At 41.3% G+C, this 24,050-nt stretch overlaps 1 protein-coding gene across 9 annotated transcripts in view; it reads right to left on the bottom strand.

Annotated features, from left to right (window-relative positions):
* The window catches only part of LOC105484458 (tenascin N), a 124,080-nt gene that overhangs the window by 69,586 nt on the left and 30,444 nt on the right, over positions 1-24,050 (bottom strand). For 7 of the 9 annotated variants that reach the window (XM_071069651.1, XM_071069655.1, XM_071069636.1 and 4 more), the window contains 2 exons: positions 2,267-2,337; positions 1,262-1,461 (listed from right to left, as the gene is read on the bottom strand). The gene's annotated coding sequence lies outside the window, so the exon portion shown is untranslated. The remainder of the gene's footprint in view (positions 1-1,261; positions 1,462-2,266; positions 2,338-24,050) is intronic. The other 2 variants (XM_071069663.1, XM_071069665.1) reach the window with 2 other exon arrangements.

The raw sequence follows: 24,050 nt of genomic DNA, 5'->3' as shown, positions 1-24,050 counted from the left end.
CTTGGTGACACCTCAGCTTTTCCAAAAACCAGTGGATTTTAGGCACTATGGCTAATCTGTGTCCAGATGTGGGTAGTTTGTTACTTTTATGTTGGAACTTGTTCTTTTCTTTTAATGTTTATATAAGCAACACAGGTTTCATGCTTTTAAGTGGAACCCTGCCTGTTCTCATTCATTCTTTCTCCATCCTTCCCCTAGATCTCTCCCAAGTACAAAAATTAATAAATAAGTAAAAAGTAAGACCTCCAAAAAGTAGCGTGGTTGTTTGTTTGTTTGTTTGTTTTGTTTTGTTTTGTGACGGAGTTTTGCTCTTGTTGCCCAGGCTGGAGTGCAATGGTTCAATCTCGGCTTACCACAACCTCCGCCTCCCGGGTTCAAGCAATTCTCCTGCCTCAGCCTCCCGAGTAGCTGGGATTACAGGCATGCGCCATCACGCCCGGCTAATATTTTGTATTTTTAGTAGAGATAGGGTTTCTCCATGTTGGTCAGACTGGTCTCGAAATCTCAGCCTCAGGTGATCTGCCCACCTCGGCCTCCCAAAGTTCTGGGATTACAGGCGTGAGCCACCGCGCCTGGCCAAGTTTTTGAGATATCTTGAAATGTTTTCTTTGAGGTAGTGTGAGGGTAATAGTATGGGGATTTGGAGAGAAGTTGTCATCTAAACAAATAATAATTAAAACCTGTAAAATTAAACATCTGGATATACTTCAAAACTGTTCAAATGTGTTTGCAAACATCCCCTTAACTGATTCACACAAAATCCAGAAAAAAGGGAAAGTTATCCTAGCTTCCTAATCCTAACTAAAATAACCATTCTGTTTTAGGATTTAAACGAATAATGAGATATAACAAATACTAAATTATCCAAAAAGAGAGAGAGAGAGAGAGAAAGTTTTGACATTGTAAATAAGTTAAAAAGAAAAAAAGAGGAGAAGGAACATTTTAAAGGAAACATTTTATACAAAAATGTGTTACTCCAGGTAGAAACTGATACAACACAGACTGCATCTGGCCAGGAAAGAAGATAACTATGCTTAGCCCTGTCTGAGATTGGCGTATAATACTAAGGACGCAGCACATGGGTCCTGAGAGGTACCTCCCAATTCATTTTTACTCTTCGTGGAGTGGATAAGAGACTAATTACACTGCCCAGATTTTCAGGCTCGGGAACGGAGGCACCTGAGCCACCACTTTTGAGCTCATCCGCATTGGCCACCTTCCTCCCTCCAGTAAGTAAAGCTTGGGCAACTGGCACTCTTACCTGGGAGGCTGCTGGGTGCCTCTTCCAACGCTGCTGCTCCTGTGAGCCGGTCTCCTCCTGCCGCAGACCTTGGTACTTGCTGGTCGTCCCTTGTTCTCGTCTCTCCTTGGCTTCCCTCCCTGGGTTTAAATCCTGTCTAGGCCAGAGGAGGAGCAAACGGAGACTCCTGGTGTTTTCCTCCCTTCCCAGCAGGGACTCTGCTAAAAGATATGAGCAATTCCTTCTCTTATTCTAACTAGGAAAGAAAAATATATACATTTCCTTCTTCTTTTTCACTTTGATTACACAGCAGCTAAAAATACTGGAGGCTGTTTCCATTTAAGTGAATCCAGAATAAGGATATTAAAAGAGTTTGCCGTCTCCTGGCCAGGAGCTGGGTCTCCGGGTTCAAAAGTGCATTTATAAAGTTTCTCTTTTTCTTGTTTCAGGCATTCCGGGACTTATTGCCTACTGCTTTTAAAATGGGAAAAAGTCTTTAGCACAGAAAGAAATGAGTGGAGACCCTCAGGGACAGAAGCTCTTCTGACTTCCCTCCTCCTTTATCCATCGTCTCACACTTGTGAGTGGCAGGGCTCTGAAGTGGGGGCAGGAATAGCAGACTGGGGACATTCGGTCCCACAAGTCCACTCCGACCCTCACCCCATCCCAAATGCCTCCCACATGCCAACAGCACAAGAGTTCCAAAACCAGGAAAGAATAGTCATGCCCCTTTCTGGCTGCCCTTCCTCTTTTGCCCTCAGATGGACAGGCCTTCACCCTTCCAATGAGCCAGAGTCATTTCAATAGGGCACGGCTGACACCTGCTGCCCTTCCTCATACCCCATCCCTCTCCTGCTCTGTGGGAAGTAGATTCTGGAGTGCAGATCCACAACAACATGAAGGAGACCATATGTCTCCAGTTCACCTATGTCAGCATCAAATGCTGCTGGAGGGAAAGGAGAAGGAGAGACGGGGAACCAAAAAGTGGCCCCCAGAAATTGGAGGGGGTGCCCCGAGGCAGCTTGCCTGTATCTGAAGCTTGTGTCTGCTACTTGCAAATGACCTTTGACAACTTCTTTGTGGCTCAGCTTACTCATCTGTAAAATAGGAAGAGTGTCTTATGGTTATTGTGAGGTTAAAATGAGTAGATGGCGTAAAGAACTTAAACTAGTCCCAAGACACAATGAGGACTCAGTAAAGATTACCTGCTACCATGATTATTGTAATTTTTAAATTCTCCTTATGTATCCCACTAAATCATATTTGATCATCTCCACGTCAGTCCAGGTGGGTTCATAGTTCTCTGCCCTTCACTTATAATCATAAATAGTTCTGATATCTGGTCCTGGAATCCAGGCCAGCCATACACAGAGGTGACCAGTGGGGTATGAACCAAGGTCACCAGAAAATTCCCCAACTCCCAAACATCTCTTTTCTCCCTTGGACTTTTTTCTCTGCTCCTTAAAAGGGAAAATCTCTTCTAGAGGATCCTAAGACTCTATTGCACCCTCAAGTTGCTCTCCTATTCTTAATTTCCTTTCACCAATTCTCCCCAAATGAGTGGTCTTCACCAACTCTCTCCATGACCCCATTTTCCATGCCCTCAATAGGAATAACTAAACCAGTGCACCACGCTCCTAAGAAGCCACCTTCTTCTAGCCTCTCCTTATTACAGCCGGTATTAGTTAGTTGCCTGTATTAGTTAGGACATGGAGCTGTAGCAAAGAGACGCTCCAATGCAGTGGCTTAACAACATAGATGATTTCTCTCACATAACAGTAGAAGACAGTGGCCCAGGGCTGGTAGGGAAGTGCCGCCATCCACAGCACACACCCACCACGCTCTAGGGCCATCATCTCTCAGCCAATAGGAAGGGCAAGGGGATGAGGGCAGATGGAAGTGCACGCTCATTCCTTACAAACACAAAAACAAAAACTTTTTATACTTATTTCAGACTTGCAGAAAAATTGCAAAAATATTAAAAGAATCCCTGTATACCCTTCATTCACATTCTCCAAGTGTTAGCATTTTATCATATTTGCTTTATCATTCATTCTCTCTTAATAGTTTTCCCCAAAAACATTTGAAAGCAAATTAAAGACATGATTTATCTCTTTACCCCCTTATGTCTAAAGAACTGCAGTATGGGGTGTTTCCCAACAACAAGGGCATACTCTCCCATAACCTCAATACAATGATCAAAGTCAGGAAGTGACATTGACATAATACTATTGTCTAATTTACAGAGTATATTCAAATTACATTGATTGTTTCTCTAATGTCTTTTATAGCAAAAGAAAAATAATTTACTGGCCCAGGATTCAATTCAGGATATTTAATTGCATTTAGTTGTCCTGTCTTTAAAATTTCCTTAAATTGGAATAGTTCTTCAGTCTTTGTCTTACATGACCTTAACATTTTTTTTAAGAGAAAACGTCAGTTATTTTGAAGAATGTCCTCAGTTTGCATTTGTGTGGTGTTTCTTCAGGCCTAGATTTAGGCTATGCATTTTTGGCAGGCAGCGGCAGAAGCGTGTCTTTTGATCCATCATACCAGGAGACACTTGATGGCAGTCTGTCCCCATGTTGGTGATGTTACCTTGGACCACTTGGTTAGGGTGATGTCTGCCAGGTTTCTCCACAGTAAATATTTGCCCCCTTTTATTTAACAGGTATATTGTGGGATGATGTTTTTAAACCATGTAAATATTCTGCTGCTTCTCCTATTTTCACTCACTAGTTTTAACATCCATTGTTGATTCTTGCCTGGAACGATTACTACTATGGTGGCTGCCAAATGGTGATTTTCCTAATTTCATCTTTCCTTTTATGTTTATTAGATAGAATTCTATTATAAAAAATAATTTTTCTTCCCCCACCTTTATTTTATCAATTACTTTACATTCAAAGTGACTCATATTCTTTTTTTTATTCTATGGGTTATATTCCTGTACTATCATTATTTTGTTGCTCAAATTACCCCAGATTTGGCCAGGGGGAACCCTTCAAGCTGGTTCCTGTGCGCTTTTAACACACTCCCATCATTCTTTGAGTGTTTCTTTACTTTTAGCACAGCAAGATATTCCAGACTTATCTTGCACTTCTCCTACCCAGTCCTTTAGAAGCAGCCATTTCTCCAAGAAGCTTTATTTATTTCTATTAGAGAATGATGCACTTTTTGGATAACCCTCAAAAAGGTACATATCACTTCTCCTGCATCCCATTGGCCAGAATTTAGCCAGTGTGCACATAGAGCTGCCAGAGAGGCTGGCACAGTGGTTGTGTTCAACTAAACCTCAGGAGCTCTGAGTAAAGAAAGGAAGAATAGGGGTTGATGGGCAGCTTGAAGTCTGCCACAGAGCCTACCCAATCACTACCGGCAAAATGTTCTCCCTGAATTCTAAAATCTAATCATATCATTTCCCTGCCCCAAAGAGTTCCCTGTCCAGAAACTCTCATTACTTACAGGATTAAGCTTCTAAAGTTCTCTGTAACTGCCCCATCATGCCCCTTCCTATGCACCACTATATCCAAATTATTCCCCTGCTATTTACAAATACAAACTACCAGGTTTTTTGTTTTTTAGTTATTTTGTGAGAAAGAGTCTCACTCTGTTGCCCAGGCTGGAGTGCAGTGGTGAGATCTCAGCTCACTGTGACCTCCAACTCCAGGTTCAAGTGATTCTCCTGTCTCAGCCTCCTGAGTAGCTGGGATTACAGGCACCCACCAACACACCCGGCTAATTTTAATTTTTTTAGTAGAGGCGGGGTTTCTTCATGCTGCCCAGGCTGGCCTCGAACCCCTGACCTCAGGTGATCCACCTGCCTCGGCCTCCAAAAGTGCTAAGATTACAGGCGTGAGCCACCACACCTGGCCCAAACCATCAGTTTTAACCAACTCAGCCTCCTCTCAGTCCCTGGTAAACGTGATGCTCCTCCCTTTTTCCAGACACTGGTCATGCAGCCCTGACTTCTTGAAGTCAATCCCATCTCCACATCCAAGAGATCTGCTCAGATTTCCCTACTACAATCGCCCAAATCAATGTGAAATGTTTACTTTTTTAACACCTGACTTCAGAGTTTTTCTTAGAGAGATAACTCTCTTTGTTTAGGAAAATACTTAGGATCCTTAGGACAAGTTTGCAATGAAACAAAGAAACAAACCAAAAAAAAATGCAAAACTGCTCTGCATGAAATAAATAGGAACTGGCAGTGGGAAAACAGAAAAGATTGTTAAGATTATGAAGGTCGTGAGGCTAAGGCCTGGGGAGGAGTGGGGCAGGTGAAATAGGAAAATCACCTTTAAGAACAAGAATGTCTTCTCAATATTACATTGTTTGTTTTGCCTTTTTTTTTTTTTTTTTTTTTTGAGACAGAGTCTCACTCTGTGGCCTAAGCTGGAGTGTAGTGACACAATCGTGGCTGACTGCAACTTCTGCCTCCCAGGTTCAAGTGATACTCCTGCCTCAGCCTCCCAAGTAACTGGGACCACAGGTGCGAGCCACCACTCCTGACTAATTTTCGTATTTTTAGTAGAGACAGGGTTTCACCATGTTGGCCAGGCTAGTCTCAAACTCCTGGCCTCAAGTGATCCACCTGCCTTGGCCTCGCAAAGTGCTGGGATTACAGGCCTGAGCCACCACCCCTGGCTTGTTTGCTTTGTTTTCTATAAATCCCTCTTCCTGGTCCCAAACCTTAAGTTAAGTCTTCCACCCACACAAATACTTTTTTAACTCATGTGATGGGGAAAGACAAACCAAAAGACAGGAGCTACATCACACATCTGGGTCAGCACTGCACAAGGAAATGTCCGTAAGATGTGAGGCATAGTGCAACAGATTTCAGAGAAAGCAGGAATTCGGGTCCAGGCATGACCCCTGGGATGTAAGCCCTTCACCCTGCCCAGGACGGAATCCAGAGGAGTTGGTGATGGATGTGGGAATGGGGAGATCTTGGATTTCTCACAAGTTGTAGGATTGAGATTGGAGCCAATTTTATTTAACTCCCTAAGAAAGCTGATCTTGGCTGACACCTGAGCTATAGGATTTCTTCTCAGAATTCTTCATTTAGAGACTTTCAGTAGTGGCTAGCTGTTAGTTGTGTCCATGCAGAGGCTCCTTAACTTCAGTATGAGCTCATGGAGAATGAGGACTGTTTTCTTTTATTGCCTTCACTACCTATGGTATTGTAAAGTAAATAATAAGCTACCTGAAATTCCATCATGACAGATTTATGCCTCAAGATGCCCAAGAACAAGGCAAATTCCCCAAACATATGGGGCCTACACCGTGGTAGCAGGTTCTATTTTGCCTGCCACCCTGACAGCCTTGCCCTCCTTCTTCTGCCCCAAGAACCCTAATTTTATTTTGATGTCTACTCACTGCCTCCTGATCTTGGTTGGGTTCAAGGAAGGGCTCTGACTGATCTAAGCCAATCAGGGTAATTTCATCACCCTTGCCAGTGACTAAATTTCATCACCCTTGCCAGTGACTAATTTAGGCAAGAACATGCAGTGAATTTGGGGGTTGGTGAGACATAAAGGAGCGGACATCAATGGAGATTCAAGGAAAGGTTCCTTCACTCCAAAAAAAAAAAAAAAAAGACCAGGCGTGGTGGCTTACACCTGCCATCCAGGCACTTTGGGAGGCCAAGGCAGGCAGATTGCTTGAGCCCATGATTTTGAGACCAGCTTGGGCAACATGATGAAGCCCCATCTTAAAAAAAACAAACAACAACAACAAAAAAAACCCACAACACGACAACAAACACAAAACACATACACAAAAATTAGCTGGGTATAGTGGTGTGAACCTGTAGTCCCAGCTACTCTCGAGGCTGAAGTAGGAGGATCACCTGAGCTCAGGAGGTCAAGGCTGCAGGGTGCTGTGAACATGACTCTGGACTCCAGCCTGGGCAACAGAGTGAGACCCTGTCTCAAAACAAAACAAAACAAAAAAATTCAAAAGAATTGGATATTGTCACATCTACAAAGAACACCTGGACTGTGGCAGACACCTTATAACCAACCGTAAGGGGTGCTAGCCAAAGACAAAGAAAACACACCAAGGATGTCGGAACAGAAAATGGAAGAAATCCCGTTTATTTATGATGTTGCAATCCTGCTGAATTAACCACCTCTCAAGTTTTCCTACTTCAGAACCCTCTTGAATCAGGAGTTTGTTTTTTAGAGCTGCTAGCATTCTAAGGGATTCAGGTTTTTTTTTTTTTCCTTAGGAACATGTAAACGGAAAAATGATGGAACAGCCTATACTCAAACTAGGGGAATAGTTTAACATGAAACTAATTTCAACTCATTTTGTCCAAATAGTATACCCCATTCTAGAACAACCCAGAAAAAAGTCACTGATTCTAATGATGGTTCAACCAACATGTTATTATGTTTTATTTTATTTGAGAAAAATGTAGGAGAAAGCATTCCAACTTCAGTCATCTGTGGTCATCTCTAATTGTATTCATCCTAAGAAATCACCAAAAACCCAAGAGGCCAATGTGCTGGCTCTAACGGAACCTGAATCCGTTGTCTAGTTTGGAGACCTAGAGCTGCTCTCAGCTGGTTTTGATCTGTTTGAGCTGGCTGGACGGTATGTCTTCCTATCTTTAATTAGGATTCTGCTGAATCTAAAAGAACTGAAACCAAAGTTGAACAGACATCTAGGGTCAAGATCTTGTGTTGGCTCTCTCTCTCTCTCTCTCTCTCTCTCTCTCTCTCTCTCTCTCTCTCTTTCTCTCTCTTACTCTCTCTGTATCTGTGTGTGTGTGTGCGAGCACGGGCGCCATAAATTATATTTATTATGTACCCATAGGATCATTTTCTTCTTATTCATTCCTTGTAATGGATACTGAATTCAAATCTGTAATAGGGCTTACAGAGATGCGCCATCTTTGACTTTAGATGTCTGTGCCTGTAAAAACAGAGAAGAGAATGTGGGATTTAGCAAAGAAGGTTTATTACTCCCTTCAAGGCAATGGAAGACCTTGATTCTTTTCCCATCAATATTTCCTTCTCTTGGGTCAATATATTTTGATATCCATCTCAGTAGAAGTCAGTATCTTCTCATTCCAAACCTCTTTTAGCAATAGCAGTTGCTATGAGCCAATGACCTGGTGTGTGAAATCAGAAATCTGCATTTGCAGCTAGGGACCCAGAACCTAGGGGATGACATTTCGATCCTTAGAAGGCTCTTCATGCATTACTTGCCCGTATGTTGCTATTTTGTAAATATCATTATTTTCATGATAAAAGTAACTTATTATTGTAGATTAACTAGAAAATGTATAAAAATATTTTTAAAAATTAACATTTTCTGTAATTTTCACAACCAGAAATAACCAGTAATTTTTTTCAACAAATGTTTTCATATAAGGAGGGACATATAATATCTGTGCACATACATAAAAAGAAGATTAAACAATTCAGATTATATTATATAGGGAATTTTTTCTGCTGTTTGCTCTTTATACAGTAACTTTTTTCTCCATTTCCTTACATTTGTTTTAAAGGACACGCTTTTTAATGTTGCTCAGCATTCTAGTATATACATCAAATGTACGGGGTAAGGGATTGGTTGCAGAGGGACACAAAGAAATTTAGGGGAGTACTGGAAATGTTGTATATCTTGATCGTGGTGGTTGTCATAGGACTTTATACTTTGCCAAAACTCATTGAACTGTACATTTTACAAGTATAAGTTTTAATATATATATATAAATTATATCTCAATAAACCTGACTTAAGAAAAAACAAATGAAAAGACTTGCTGAAGGATCCCCACATAATCTGACTCAGTGTTGCCCAGGTCTTGGTCTACCCTACAATTCTCTCAGTCTTGGCAGCATATGGTAATCACTTGGGAAGTTTTAAGAAAAGAAATTGGCAGTGTTGGGGTGGGGAAGAGAACCAGAGATTTAATTGGCCATGGGTCAAACCCAAGAACTGTATTTTGTAAACGTTCCCCTTGTGGTTCTAAAATGTGCAAGTGCGTAGCCAGAGTTGAGAACTACTGATCTACACTATAAGTCATTTAGATCAGGGAGGCAGGAGGATAAAAAATGGAGTAAGTAAATTTCACAACCATAATATCATTTTATATAATAAATTTCATAAACTAAACATTTATTAGTTCACTGATTTTCTTTGTCTTATTTTCCCCAAAGCCCTGAGATAGTCATATATATATATATATGTATGTATATATATATATAGTTTTTTTTTTTTTTCCCCAGACAGTTTTGCTCTTGGCTCTTGTTGCCAGGCTGAAGTGCAGTGGTGAAATCTCGGCTCACTGCAACCTCCGCCTCCCAGATTCAAGCAATTCTCTTGCCTCACCCTCCCAAGTCACTGGGGTTACAGGGACAGTCCACCACACTCAGCTAATTTTTTGTACTTTTAGTAGAAACAGGGTTTCACCATGTTAGCCAGGCTGGTCTCGAACTCCTGACCTCAAGTGATCCACCTGCCTTGGCCTCCCAAAGTGCTGGGATTACAGGCATGAGTCACTGTGCCCAGCCATTATATATTTTTTGAGATTTAATTCATATACCATAAAATGTATACTTTTAATATTTTGATCTAACGGTTCTTAGTGTGTTCACAAGGTTGAAAAGCCATCAGCATTATCTAATTTGGGAACATTTTTATCAACTCAAAAAGAAACCCCATACCTATTAGCAGTCACTTCCCACTTCCCCCTCCCCCAGGCCATGACAACCACTCATCTACTTTCTATCTCTATGGATTTGTCTGTTCTGGACATTTCATATAAATTGAATCATGCAATATGTGGCCTTTAGTGTCTGGCTTCTCTCACTGAGCATAATGTTTTCAAGATATATCCATGTTGTAGCATATATAAGAATTTCATTCTTTTTCATGGCTAAATAATATTTTATCATATGGATATACCACATTTTGTTTACCTATTCATCAATTGATGAAGATTTGGGTTGTTTCAACTTTTTGGCCTTTAGTAATAATGGTGCTAAGAACATTTGTGTTGAAGTTTTTATGCAGATAAATGCTTTTATTTGTCTTTGATATTTGGATATTTAACTAGGAGTGGAGTTAATTTCTGGGGAATGTGGTCTCTCAATATTTAATTTTTTGAGGAACTGCCAAATGGTTTTCCAAAGTGGCTGCACCATTTTATATTCCCACCAACAATGTATAAAAATTCCAATTTTTCTGTGTCCCCACTAATACTTACTATTATTTGTCTTTTTTTTTATAGTGGGTCTGAAATGCTATGTTACAGTTTTTATTTTCCTTTCTCTATTGATTAATGATGTTGAACATCTTTTCATGTGCTTATTGAACATCTGTATATCTTCTTTGGATAATTCTTTGCCCATTGTTTCATTTGGGGTGTTTTGTTTTGTTTTTTTTTTTTTTTGGTTTTTATTGTTGAGTTGTATGAGTTCTTTATATATTCAGGATACTAGACCTTTAATAGATAGATGATTTGCAAACATTTCTTCCCATTCTTAGATTATCTTTTCACTTTCTTTTTTTATTATTACACTTTATGTTCTAGGGTACATGTGCACAATGTGCAAGTTTGTTACATATGTATACATGTGACATGATGGTGTGCTGCACCCATTAACTCGTCATTTACATTAGGTATATCTCCTAATGCTACCCCTCCCCCCTATCCCCACCCCACAACAGGCCCTGGTGTGTGATGTTCCCCTTCCTGTGTCCAAGCGTTCTCATTGTTCAATTCCCACCTATGAGTGAGAACATGCGGTGTTTGGTTTTCTGTTCTTGCGATAGTTTGCTGAGAATGATGGTTTCCAGCTTCATCCATGTCCCTACAAAGGACATGAACTCATCCTTTTTTATGGCTGCATAGTATTCCATGGTGTATATGTGCCACATTTTCTTAATCCAGTCTGTCATTGATGGACATTTGGGTTGGTTCCAAGTCTTTGCTATTGTGAATAGTGCCGCAATAAACGTAAGTGTGCAAGTGTCTTTATAGCAGCATGATTTATAATCCTTTGGGTATATACCCAGTAATGGGACGGCTGGGTCAAATGGTATTCCTAGTTCTAGTTCCTTGAGGAATCGCTACACTGTCTTCCACAATGGTTTAACTAGTTTACAGTCCCACCAACACTGTAAAAGTGTTCCTATTTCTCCACATCCTCTCCAGTACCTGTTGTTTCCTGACATTTTAAAGATCACCATTCTAACTGGTGTGAGATGGTCTCTTGTTGTGGTTTTGATTTGCATTTCTCAGATGGCTAGTGATGATGAGCATTTTTTTATGTGCCTGGTGGCTGCATAAATGTCGTCTTTAGAGAAGTGTCTGTTCATATCCTTTGCCCACTTTTTGATGGGGTTGTTTGTTTTTTTCTTGTAAATTTGTTTGAGTTCTTTGTAGGTTCCAGATACTAGCCCTTTGTCAGATGAGTAGATTGCAAAAATTTTCTCCCATTCTGTAGGTTGCCTGTTCACTCTGATGGTAGTTTCTTTTGCTATGCAGAAGCTCTCTAGTTTAGTTAGATCCCATTTGTCCATTTTGGCTTTTGTTGCCATTGCTTTTGGTGTTTTGGACATGAAGTCCTTGCCCATGCCTATGTCCCGAATGGTATTGCCTAGGTTTTCTTCTAGGGTTTTTATGGCTTTAGGTCTAACATTTAAGTCTTTAACCCATCTTGTTGGTTTAAAGTCTGTTTTATCAGAAACTAGGATTGCAACCCCTGCCTTTTTTTGTTTTCCATTTTCTTGGTAGATCTTCCTCCATCCCTTTATTTTGAGCCTATGTGTGTCTCTGCAAGTGAGCTGGGTCTCCTGAATATAGCACACTGATGGGTCTTGACTCTTTATCCAATTTGCCAGTCTGTGTCTTTTAATTGGAGCATTTAGCCCATTTACATTTAAGGTTAATATTGTTATGTGTGAACTTGATCCTGTCGTTATGATGTTAGCTTGTTATTTTGCTCATTAGTTGATGCAGTTTCTTCCTAGCATCGATGGTCTTTACATTTTGGCATGTTTTTGCAATGGCTGATACTGGTTTTTCCTTACCATGTTTAGTGCTTTCTTCAGGAGTTCTTGTAGGGCAGGCCTGGTGGTGACAAAATCTCTAAGCATTTGCTTGTCTGTAAAGGATTTTATTTCTCCTTCACTTATGAAACTTAGTTTGGCTGGATATGAAATTCAGGGTTGAAAATTCTTTTCTTTAAGAATGTTGAATATTGGCCCCCATTCTCTTCTGGTTGTAGAGTTTCTGCTGAGAGATCCACTGTTAGTCTGATGGGCTTCCCTTTGTGGGTAACCCGAACTTTATCTCTGGCTGCCCTTAACTTTTTTTCCTTCATTTCAACTTTGGTGAATCTGACAATTATGTGTCTTGGAGTTGCTCTTCTTGAGGAGTATCTTTGTTGCATTCTCTGTATTACCTGAATTTGAATGTTGCCCTGCCTTGCTAGGTTGGGGAAGTTCTCCTGGATAACACCCTGCAGAGTGTTTTCCAACTTGGTTCCATTCTCCCCGTCACTTTCAGGTACACCAATCAGACGTAGATTTGGTCTATTCACATAGTACCATATTTCTTGGAGGCTTTGTTCGTTTCCTTTTACTCTTTTTTCTCTAAACTTCTCTTCTCTCTTCATTCATTCATTTGATCTTCAATCACTGATACCCTTTCTTTGAGTTGATTGAGCCAGTTACTGAAGCTTGTGCATTTGTCACATAGTTCTCATATCATGGTTTTCATCTCTATCAGGTCGTTTAAGGGCTTCTCCACATTGGTTATTCTAGTTAGTTATTCATCAAATCTTTTTTCAAGGTTTTTAGTTTCTTTGTGCTGGGTTCATACTTCTTCCTTTAGCTGGGAGAATTTTGATCGTCTGAAGCCTTCTCTCAACTCGTCAAAGTCACTCTCCATCAAGCTTTGCTCCGTTGCTGGTGAGGAGTTGCATTCCTTTGGAGGGGAAGAGGCGCTCTGATTTTTATAATTTTCCACTTTTCTGCACTGCTTTTTCCCCATCTTTGTGGTTTTATCTACCTTTGGTCTTTGATGATGGTAACGTACAGATTGGGTTTTGGTGTGGATGTCCTTTCTGTTTGTTATTTTTCCTTCTAACAGTCAGGACCCTCAGCTGCAGGTCTGCTGGAGTTTGCTCAAGGTCCACTCCAGATGCTATTTGCCTGGGTATCAGCAGCGGAGGCTGCAGAAGAGTGAATATTCCTGAACAGCAAGTGTTGCTGTCTGATTGTTCCTCTGGAAGCTTCGTGTCAGAGGTGTACCCAGTCGTGTGAGATGTGAGGTGTCAGTCTGCCCCTAGTGGGGGATGTCTCCCATTAGGCTACTTGTGGGTCAGGGACTCACTTGAGCAGGCAGTCTGTCCGTTCTCAGATCTCAAACTCCATGCTGGGAGAACCACTACTCTCTTCAAAGCTGTCACACAGGGACATTTACATCTGCAGAGGTTTCTGCTGCTTTTTGTTTAGCTATGCCCTATCCCTAGAGGTGGAGTCTACAGAGGCAGGCAGGCCTCCTTGAGCTGCGGTGGGCTCCACAGAGTTCTAGCTTCCAGTCCGCTTTGTTTACCTACTTAAGCCTCCACAATGGTGGGCACCCCTCCCCCAGCCTCCTGCTGCCTTGAAGTTCGATCTCAGACTGCTGTGCTAGCAAAGAGGGAGGCTCTGTAGGCGTGGGACCCTCTGAGCCAGGCGCATGATATAATCTCCAGGTGTGCCCTTTGCTAACACCCTTAGTAAAGTGCAGTATTAGGGTGGGAGTGACCCAATTTTCCAAGGGTTGTGTGTCACGGTTTCCCTTGGCTAGGAAAGGGAATTCCCTTCCCCGTTGCACTTCCTGGGTGAGGTGATGCCTCACCCTGCTTCGGCTCTCGCTCATTGGGCTGTACCCACTGTCCTGCACCCACTGTCTGACATGCCCCAGTGAGATGAACCCGGTACCTCAGTTGGAAATGCAGAAATAACCTGTCTTCTGTGTCTCTCACACTGGGAGCTGGAGGCTGGAGCTTTTCCTATTCAGCCATCTTGGCATCAAGTCTCACTTTCTTGATAATGTCTTTTGAAGCACAATAATTTTTAATTTAATAAGGTCAAATTTTTTTTATTTTGTTCCTTGTGCTTTAGGTGTCATATATAAGAAACCATTGACTAATCCAGGGTCATGAGATTTACAAGTTTGTTATAGTTTTAGCTTTAACACTTAAGCCAGTGATCCACTTTGAGTTAATTTTTGTGTATGACATGGGACAAGAGTCCAACTCTATCCTTTTGCATGTGGATATCCAATTGTCCCAGGAGCTTTTGAGAAGGACTCTTCTTTCCACATTAAATTGTCCTGGCATTCTTTCCTGTTGAAAATCATAGTCACATGCATATTTTTAAGTATTTAATTTACACTCCCACCAATAGTGTAAAAGGGTTCCTATTTTCCACATCCTCTCCAGCATCTGTTGTTTCCTGACTTTTTAATGATCACCATTCTAACTGGCGTGAGATGGTATCTCATTGTGGTTTTGATTTGCATTTCTCTAATGACCAGTGATGATAAGCTTTTTTTCATATGTTTGTTGGCCACATAAATGTCTTCATTTGAGATGTGCCTGTTCATATCCTTCACCCACTTTTTGATGGGGTTGTTTTTTCTTGTAAATTTGTTTAAGTTCCTTGTAGATTCTGGATATTAGTCCTTTGTCAGATGGATAGATTGCAAAAATTTTCTCCCATTCTGTAGGTTGCCTGTTCATTATGATGCTACTTTCTTTTGCTCTGCAGAAGCTCTTTACTTTAATAACATCCCATTTGTCAATGTTGGCTTTTGTTGCAATTGCTTTTGGTGTATTAGTCATGAAGTCTTTGCCCATGCCTATGTCCTGAATGGTATTGCCTAGGTTTTCTTGAAGAGTTTTCATGATTTTAGGTCTTACGTTTAAGTCTTCAATCCATCTTGAGTTAATTTTTGTATAAGGTGTAAGGAAGAGGTTCAGTTTCAGTTTTCTGCATACGGCTAGCCAGTTTTCCCAACACCATTTATTAAATAGGGAATCCTTTCCCCATTTCTTGTTTTTGTCAGGTTTGTCAAAGATCAGATGGTTGTAGATGTGTGGTGTTATTTCTGAGACCTATGTTCTGTTCCATTGGTCTATATATCTGTTTGGGTACCAGTACCATGCTGTTTTGGTTACTGTGGCCTTGTAGTATAGTTTGAAGTCAGGTAGCATGATGCCTCCAGCTTTGTTCTTTGTACTAAGATAGTGTGGTGATTCCTCAAAGATCTAGAACCAGAAATACCATTTGACCCAGCAATCCCTTACTGGGTATATACCCAAAGGATTATAAATCATTCTACTATAAAGACACATGTACATGTATGTTTATTGCAGCACTATTCACAATAGCAAAGACTTGGAACCAACCCAAATGTCCATCAATAATAGACAGGATAAAGAAAAATGTGGCACATATATGCCATGGAATACTATGCAGTCATAAAAAAGAATGAGTTCATGTCCTTTGCATGGATATGGATGAAGCTAGAAACCATCATTCTCAGCAAACCTAACACAAGAAGAGAAAACCAAACACCACATGTTCTCACTCATAAGTGGGAGTTTAACAATGAGAACATATGGACACAGGGAAGGGAATATCACACACCAGGGCCTGTTGGCAGGTGGGGGGCAAGGGGAGGGATAGTATTAGAATAAATACCTAATGTAGATGACGGGTTGATGGGTGCAGCAAACCACCATGGCACATGTATACTTATGTAACAAACCTGCACGTTCTGCACATGTATTCCAGAACTTAAAGTATAAAAAAAAATAAAAATTAAAAAATTAAAGTATTTACCTCTGCTCACCTGAAAGAAATGTTTATGTATTCTATCTGTTGGTTAGAGCTCTAAGTCCAATTATTTGTCTATATACCAGTGGGCCTTGTGCCTACTAGTTGTGGCTTCCACGTGCCAAGTTCCCACAGCTCCTAAATAAGTACTTTTGAAATAAATTGATCTTGAGGTCAATGAATTTAGTAAACATAGCATAATTTATTTCTGATCACATTGATTATTCTGATTCAAGTGGATCTCTATAATCATCCAAAAGGACCAAACCAACTTGTCAAGTTGACAGCCTTAGAATTGAAATAGTGGAAGAATTCTTGGGAGGACAGTTGCTTACCAAGCAGGACCACAATTTTGTATGGTTGTTTACACTTCTTCCATGTGACTCGTATTAAATCCTGATTTATTCTAAGCCAATCATAGTAATTGTAGCCTCCCTGACATTGTTTGATGTAGAAAAGAATGTTTGACCCAATTCGGTCAAATGAGGCTTCTGGAACAGCTTTCCAGTATAGGAAAAGTTAGTCCTTCTCCTTCCAATGGTGGTTGTCATCGTTGCCTGGAATATGGCAGCCATTTTACAACTATGAGGGGAGCTAAACATGACAAAGGATGACAGAGAAGAAATACGGGAGGAATCTGAGTCCTCAGTGACATACTTAATCCTCTAAGTTAATCAATCTTGGTGCTTTCTTACCTTGGGATTTTTCATTCTCTGAGTATTTATTTCTTCATCATTTAAGCAAATTGGGTAAGGGTGCTGTCTTACTTGTACTCAAATCATTCTAACCAACATGGACCCCCTAAGTTTTCACAGAAAATGCCCTTCAGACTGCAAAATTTCAAGAGGATGGTAAAACTGGACACAGTGACATGGAAATTTGAAATTCTCCAAGAGTAGAGTTTCCAAATTTAGCCCCAGATTAAGCTTCCCTGAGATCTGCAAACAGTCCTGCCCTCTAGACTGAGGATGATGGGAGAAGTATCACACATAGGTTGAATTTTTTGCACTGAGGAGCTGAGAGAGGCCATAGATATAGGGGTCTCCTCTCTGACAGTGGCCATCCTCCCTGCTGAGACCTCTTGCTGGGGAGCTCAACATCCTGCAATGAAGGAAGCTCCAGTGGTATATTGTAGCCAGCATGTATGGCTTTCCAAAGATGATTATGCTCCATGATGTCACATTGGTAGCTTAAAAATCAGCCATTGTGGGAGTATTCATACCATGGAAATCAGCAAATGCATTCTCCCCATAGAAAGCCGGCTGTTAAATGTTACCAATACAGCACTGGAAATTCCCTCTACATTGCTTCTGGGGATCAGAGGTTTCCTTACACAACCAAGGCATCCTAACATCTCCCAGATTTCATGGGTGTAAATCAAAAAGATGAAAGACCCCACTCTCCCTCCCTGAAGATGACTAACTGCTTAAAAATGATGGGAAAATCCACTTACTTTCCTTTCCTACTGAGTGGTAGTGGTAGTGTCCTGTCTCAAATTTTCCTCCTAAGGCCATGCTGTTCAGGCTTTAAAAAACAAAACAAAACAAAACACAAGTTTGATTCACCCTAATAAGCCTAACTGCCAATGTTTGGGCTTTATTTTTCAGTTTTCTTAATTGTTTTCTCAGAGGATGGTATTACAGCAAGTCTGCTGTGTGGGCGACTGTTCCATTCCATGCAAGGGCAAAGCCACGCATAATGACAAGGTCCTCTTGTGGAAGTGCTGAAGTCACCCATTTAAGGCCATCTGTGGTCCCTGAGAAATGAGTATATAGCCAGCTTAGAGTGACTGGGGAACAGGATTCCCACAGGCACCTCTGCAGACCACCATCCCTCTGCCTCCTGCCTTCCCATCTCCCTCCAGCTCTACTCTCCCGTGGCCATTCCTAGCTTGACCTCACAGGCTCTTCTGCCCATGCTATTGCCAAGTACAGGTCTGGAAAATGTTGGGAAGGCGGCAAAATTCGTTGTCAACACAGCGTCATCCCCACTGGAGCCTAAAGCTCGAGACAGATATTTTTAAAAATTATGGAATACTTCGGGCAAACAAAAAGATATACAAAAGGGTGTTATAAAAAACTTCCCTCTCTCCAAGAAAGAAATACTTTCCTGAAATTGGGATTATCATTCCAGTACATATCTTTATATTTTTATCGCATATGTCTGTAGGTAGGTTTAAACAGTACATAGAATTGGTCTAAGTGCTTTTAAGCTTTATGTAAATAGTATCATCATATGTCTCTTGATGCAACTTGCTTTATTTCTGTCAATATTATGGAATTTTTTGTTTTGGTTTGGTTTTTGGTTTTGTGTTTTTGTTTTTTGTTGTTGTCTGTTTGTTTGTTTGTTTGAGACAAAGTCTCACTTTGTTGCCCAGGTTGGAGTGCAGTGTTGCCATCATGTCTACTGCATCCTCAACCTCCCTTGCTCAAGCGATTCTCTTGCCTCAGCCTCCTGAGTAACTGAGACCACAGGTGTGCACCACCATACCCAGCTAATTTTTTTTTTAAGTTTTTTTTGTAGAGATGGGGTCTCCCCATGTTACCCAGGCTGATCTCGAACTCTTGGCCTCAAGTGATCCTCCTGCTTTGGCCTCCCAAAGTGTTGGGATTACAGGCATGAGCCATTGCACCTGGATCAATATTAGGTTTTTATCCATGTTTGTGTTTATTTCTTATTGCTGCATAACAAACTGCTACAAATGTGGTGGCTTAAAACAACACACATTTATTGTCTCACAGTTTGTGTGGCTTAGAAGCCCAGGTGTGGCTTAGCTTGGTCCCCTGCTCAGGATCTCACAGCTGCAGTCAAGGTGCTGCCTGGGCTCCATTCTCATCTGGAGAAGGTGGCTGGGGAAGAATTCACTTCCAAGACATTCAGGGTTTTGGCATAACTCATTTCCTTGAATCTGTGTGGCTCAGGGTCTCAGCTTCTAGAAGTTGCTCACAGTTCCTTGCCACGTGGCCCTCTTTCTAGGCAGTTCATGTCACAGCAGCGTGCTTTTCAAGGCCATAAGAAGTCTCTCACTCTAGTCTGCTACAACGGAGTCTTACATAATATAAAGACCTATCCCATCACTTTTGTCATATTCTCTGGATGAGCATCAGGTTACAGATTCTGCCCATGCTCAAAGGGAGGGGATTACAAAAAGTATGGACACCAGCAGGTAGGAGTCATTGGGATCTGTCTATCTGCCTGGATCTGTCTGTCAGCCTAAGATCTGTCTGCCACACTGTTGATACATGTGACTCTAGTCAATTTATTCCTGTTGCTATGTTCTCAGCATGGAGGAAAGACCAGGTGAGGACAAAGAAAGTAGCTGGCCATCTACATGCCAAGGAGAGAGGCTTCCAAGGGAATCAACCCTACTGACACATTTATCTCAGACTTCCAGCCTCCCGAAGTGCAAGAAAATAAATTTGTGATGTTTAAGTCACACAACCTGTGGTATTTTGTTATGGCCTCTCATGCAAACGAATACGGGGAACACTGGTGTATCAGTCAGAACACTGAGTTTTCTTATCTGCAAATGTGGGCTATCTCTCCTTTTATTCTTTATTATATCTCCATTTAATATTATTGTTTATTATTTTCTACTGGCAAGGTTCTATAATTTTCTCCATAAGCATCTTAATATATCTTTTGTTAGATTTATTCTAAGTTACCTTATATTTTTGTTACCTTATATTTTTACTATCTTACTAATTCTAATAACTTTTTAATAGATTTTCACAAGTTTCTCTAAAAAATAATAACGTGAAAATGACAGTTTGATTCCCTTCTTTTCTATTCTTACATTTTTGCACAAAATTGAATAGGAGTACTGAAAGCTGCTATCCTTATTTTGATCGTGATCTTCAAGGGTATGCTTCTAAAGTTTCAAGGTCATATGTTTTTCTGAAGGGACTTTTGCCCCCTAACATTCTGCAGTAGATGCTGAGTAAATCCACCCCTATTGCCCCCTTTCTCTGACCCCTTCTCTCTCCTCGACCTCCATTACAATCTATCTGTTCTGAGCCACACATCTTGAAAATAAAGTTAATTGATGTGGCAATTGACACTAAGATGCTTTTGGCTGATCAATGATCAAATGACACATACACATTTAGAGGGGGAAGTCTAGATCCAGGAGATAACTGTGACTGCTGGGGCCTGAGTATAAACATCTCAGATCATAGCAGTCATGGAAAATACCCACAGGCCCACTTTACAACTACCTCTTAAAGTTATCATTTCTTTGGCACTTACTCTCTGGGTAGCCAGATCAGACTAGCTCAGATGGAACCAGGAGAAATTCCAGAAGATGGAAACTTAATTTCTCCCCCAATTTTGATCAGACTACCCAGATTCACACTCCAGTCCCACCATTTATTGATGTGGCCTTGGACAAGGTTCTTCTCTTCTGCCCCAGTAGCCTGACCTGTCAAGTGGGGATCATAGTAGTACCTTTCTACCCACAGGTGTTGTGAGGATGAAAAGAATATTAATACAACTAACTTGGAACAGTGCTGGGCACACAGTAAACCCTCAGTAAATGTTAGCTAAACCCATGGGATGGCCACCTCTGCACCTCTTCAGTTACTTAGTAGATTTTATATTTCTTTCCTTTTTCCTGAAAATCTCAAAATATAGTATGTAAATGTTATTCTATCCCCTACATGTTCCACCCTGCAGCCTGGCATAGAATACTGCTCTAGTCTTTCTGCAAAAGTTCATCCAATCCCACCTTTCAACAGTCACATTACCACTCTCCGTGCCTTTTTTTTTTTTTTCTTTTTCTAATATATTTAAGGTTGGATGCCATGAGCTTCTAGGCCAGCTTTCTGCAGTAAATGAAGTGCGGAGTAGGAAGAAAGCAATCCTGAAAGGACCATGCTGACCTTGACAATAGTCAAGGAGGCTACAGACGCTGGCATGCTGGAGGGAACCCCAGACAGGGCCTGGTTCACAGCCCTGTCTTCTAGAAACTCTAGGGGGCTCAGTAGACATGGAGACTTCGATGCTATCTGGGCCAGGGTCACAGAGAGTAACGGTGGAATGGGGAATGTCCAGCCTTACTTCTTTTCAGTAAGACCCATCAGATATTGAACTTGCTAGACTGTAACCTCTTGGTGGGCAGAGAGCTGCCATGCTCATTCACCACATTATCTCAACATCTAGCACCATGCCTGGTACCTAATAGGCACTTAGCAGTTGGACACAAGTTTATAGTAATTTCCCCTGGCATCCAACCCCATCAAAGCCTAATGCAGTTCTAGCTACACAATAGATGGTTAATAAGTATCAGTGAGTTCTTCAAGTGGTGGTTGATTGTGCCGCAAAATTAGTGCTATTACTTTGGTAAGCTGAGTTACTGGCAGGTATCCACCTGTCTTGCAACACTCTTCTGTTACATTGCACAAGTGCACACATCCTCAGTAAGCCACTGTAGAGGAGAAAGTTAAGTCACTAGAAAGATGCAGCTCTGTCTACTAAGATAGGCATTTTGCTGACAGTAATGAAGTATTGGATGTTACTGTCTTTCTCAGCAGCAGCAGATATGTATTGAGGAACAAAGCCAGGCAAAGCACTGTGCCAAATAAGTAGATAAAAAGAGGCATAGGACACAGCCCTAGCCCATAAGGGAGTTCAGATGAGGCATCAAAAGAAAGAAGCACTAACACAGAATGAGATAGAAAGGAACAAAGGCACAATGGTCAGACCTCAGGTTTGCCTCTTTTAGAAAATCCAGAGCTTCTAGAACTGCACAAAGCCACCATTGATGATTCCAGCTGTCGACAACAGCAAAGCAAAAAAATATCAGAGGAAACCCCTGCCACACACGTGCCTCCTCAACCAGAAGAGCGATGAAATGCTTCTGCTGCCTTTCTCATTCCAAATCTCAGGTGAATGCCTCTCCTTGGTGGAATCTAACTGGGAACACTGCCAGCAAAGTATTCAGGGACATGTGGTTCTCCAGCTTTCAACCCCTGAGATAACGGTGGAGTGCAAAAGGAATGGCATGATGTTGTCCACAGACAATTAAGCACGAAAGACTTCTAAGTGTAACTATAGGAAAAAAAAGAAAAATCTAAGGCAGCTAACCTTTGCTGAGGACCTGAGGAGCAATACAATCTGTGCTTAAAGATAGGTGTTGTCATGAGAGTTGGGGCCTTTGAAGAAGGCTTTGGGTAGAGTCAGGACCTAAGACAAGGCTTTGCTAAGTAGGGAAGGAAAAAGAAGAAGAGTGCATGGAGATGAATACTCAAGCATTTATTCTGTCGCTCACTCATGCAATTAGCCTGACATTCAGCAAACATTTATTGCTAAGCATTAGGCTAGGTAACTGGAATCCTAGACAGTGAGAAGTCACTGAGGCTTTTTAAGAAAGGAAATAATTTGATGATATTTTGAGTGTAGAAAGATCATTTTGAAAATGTATACGGAATTAGAAAAAGCTGAAAGGAGGTGCACCTCAGTGTTACAATGCTTGTCTCTGAATGGGAAAATTGTGAGTAAATGTTACTTTCTTTCCTGCATGTCTCATATTTTTTAAATATCATACAATGAGTGTGCATTACTTTCTAACAGAAGAAAAAATTTTTTTCAAGTAAGAAGATAGAAAGATCAAACTTTTCACAGCGTGGAGGAGGCTCATCACACATTTTGTCATCTGATGGTTCCACAGACTTGGATATCCTACCCTTCCCCTCACCTTCTCCTTCTCCTAATTGCCTCTTACTCATTCCTCAGTTTTCAGCTGAAATTTTGCTTCACTGAAAAGCTTTGCTTGACCCCTAAGGCTAAGTTAGCTCTCCAAGTTTTGGCACTCTTGGTCCCTGGGGTTCTCGCACCATTTGTGATACTTACAAGTATGGATTGTCTCTCTTTCCCACCAGAACATAAGCCCCTTGAGGGCGGGATCACAGATGTTTCCCAAGCACAGTGGTCCCTCCATTAAATATTATTGGAATGAATCAATATGGCTTTACAGGGTATAAGATTGGAGACAGACAGACCAATAGGAAGGCAGTTATGGTCATCTTGACAAGGGATGGAGAGTACCTATACTGAACAAAGGGCAGAGCAATGGAGGGGAGGAAGAGCTATGGAGATGTCACCGAAAAGAATCTGCAGAACCGGCGGGCGCGGTGGCTCACGCCTTAATCCCAGCACTTTGGGAGGCCGAGGCGGGTGGATCACTAGACCAGGAGATCGAGATTACAGTGAAACCCCGTCTCTACTAAAAATACAAAAAATTAGCCGGGCGTTGTGGCGGGCGCCTGTAGACCCAGCTACTCGGAAGCTGAGGCAGGAGAATGGCGAGAACCCGAGAGGCGGAGCTCGCAGTAAGCCTAGATCCCCCACTGCACTCCAGCCTGGGCAACAGAGGCAGACTCCCTCTCAAAAAAAAAAAAAAAAAAAAAAAGAATCTGCAGAACCTAGTGACTACTTGGATTCATTCAACAAGAAACAGAGGTTTGGGGAAAATTTTGGAGATAGAACTGATAGGGCTTGCTGATGGATTAGATGCTAGAATGATGGCAAAAGAGAGAGATAAGGAGACTTCAAGTGTTTTGTCTTGAGCAGCTGGATGTACGGTGATAAAATTTTCTGAGATGGAGGTGACAATTGTTAGAGGGAGGGATAAGAGTTGCAATTTCAGATGAGAAGTAAGGAGTGGGAAGAAATGCTGGGTGAATCCCAGATTTTGACTTGTGGGTCATTCTTTCAGGCTAAAAATACAGAAAGTGAACTAAGCTCAAGGAAAAAACTGAATTCAGGTTTGGACAAGTTGAGTTCGAAGTGTCCATTGAGACATCAAAAATATATGCAATTATCCAGGTCTAGAATTCAGGAGAGATTTCTAGATGTAGATAAAGATATGGACTTGGTGATTATAGTAAAGTCATCCAGATAAATAAGAACATACATAAGATGAGAAGGGCAGAAAAAGACCAACATCAAAACTTTTGGGA

Source organism: Macaca nemestrina, chromosome 1 (assembly GCF_043159975.1).
Source record: "Macaca nemestrina isolate mMacNem1 chromosome 1, mMacNem.hap1, whole genome shotgun sequence".
Lineage (NCBI taxonomy): Eukaryota > Metazoa > Chordata > Mammalia > Primates > Cercopithecidae > Macaca > Macaca nemestrina.
Note: the sequence above shows the minus strand (reverse complement) of the source record. Positions and strands in the feature narration are given on the sequence as shown.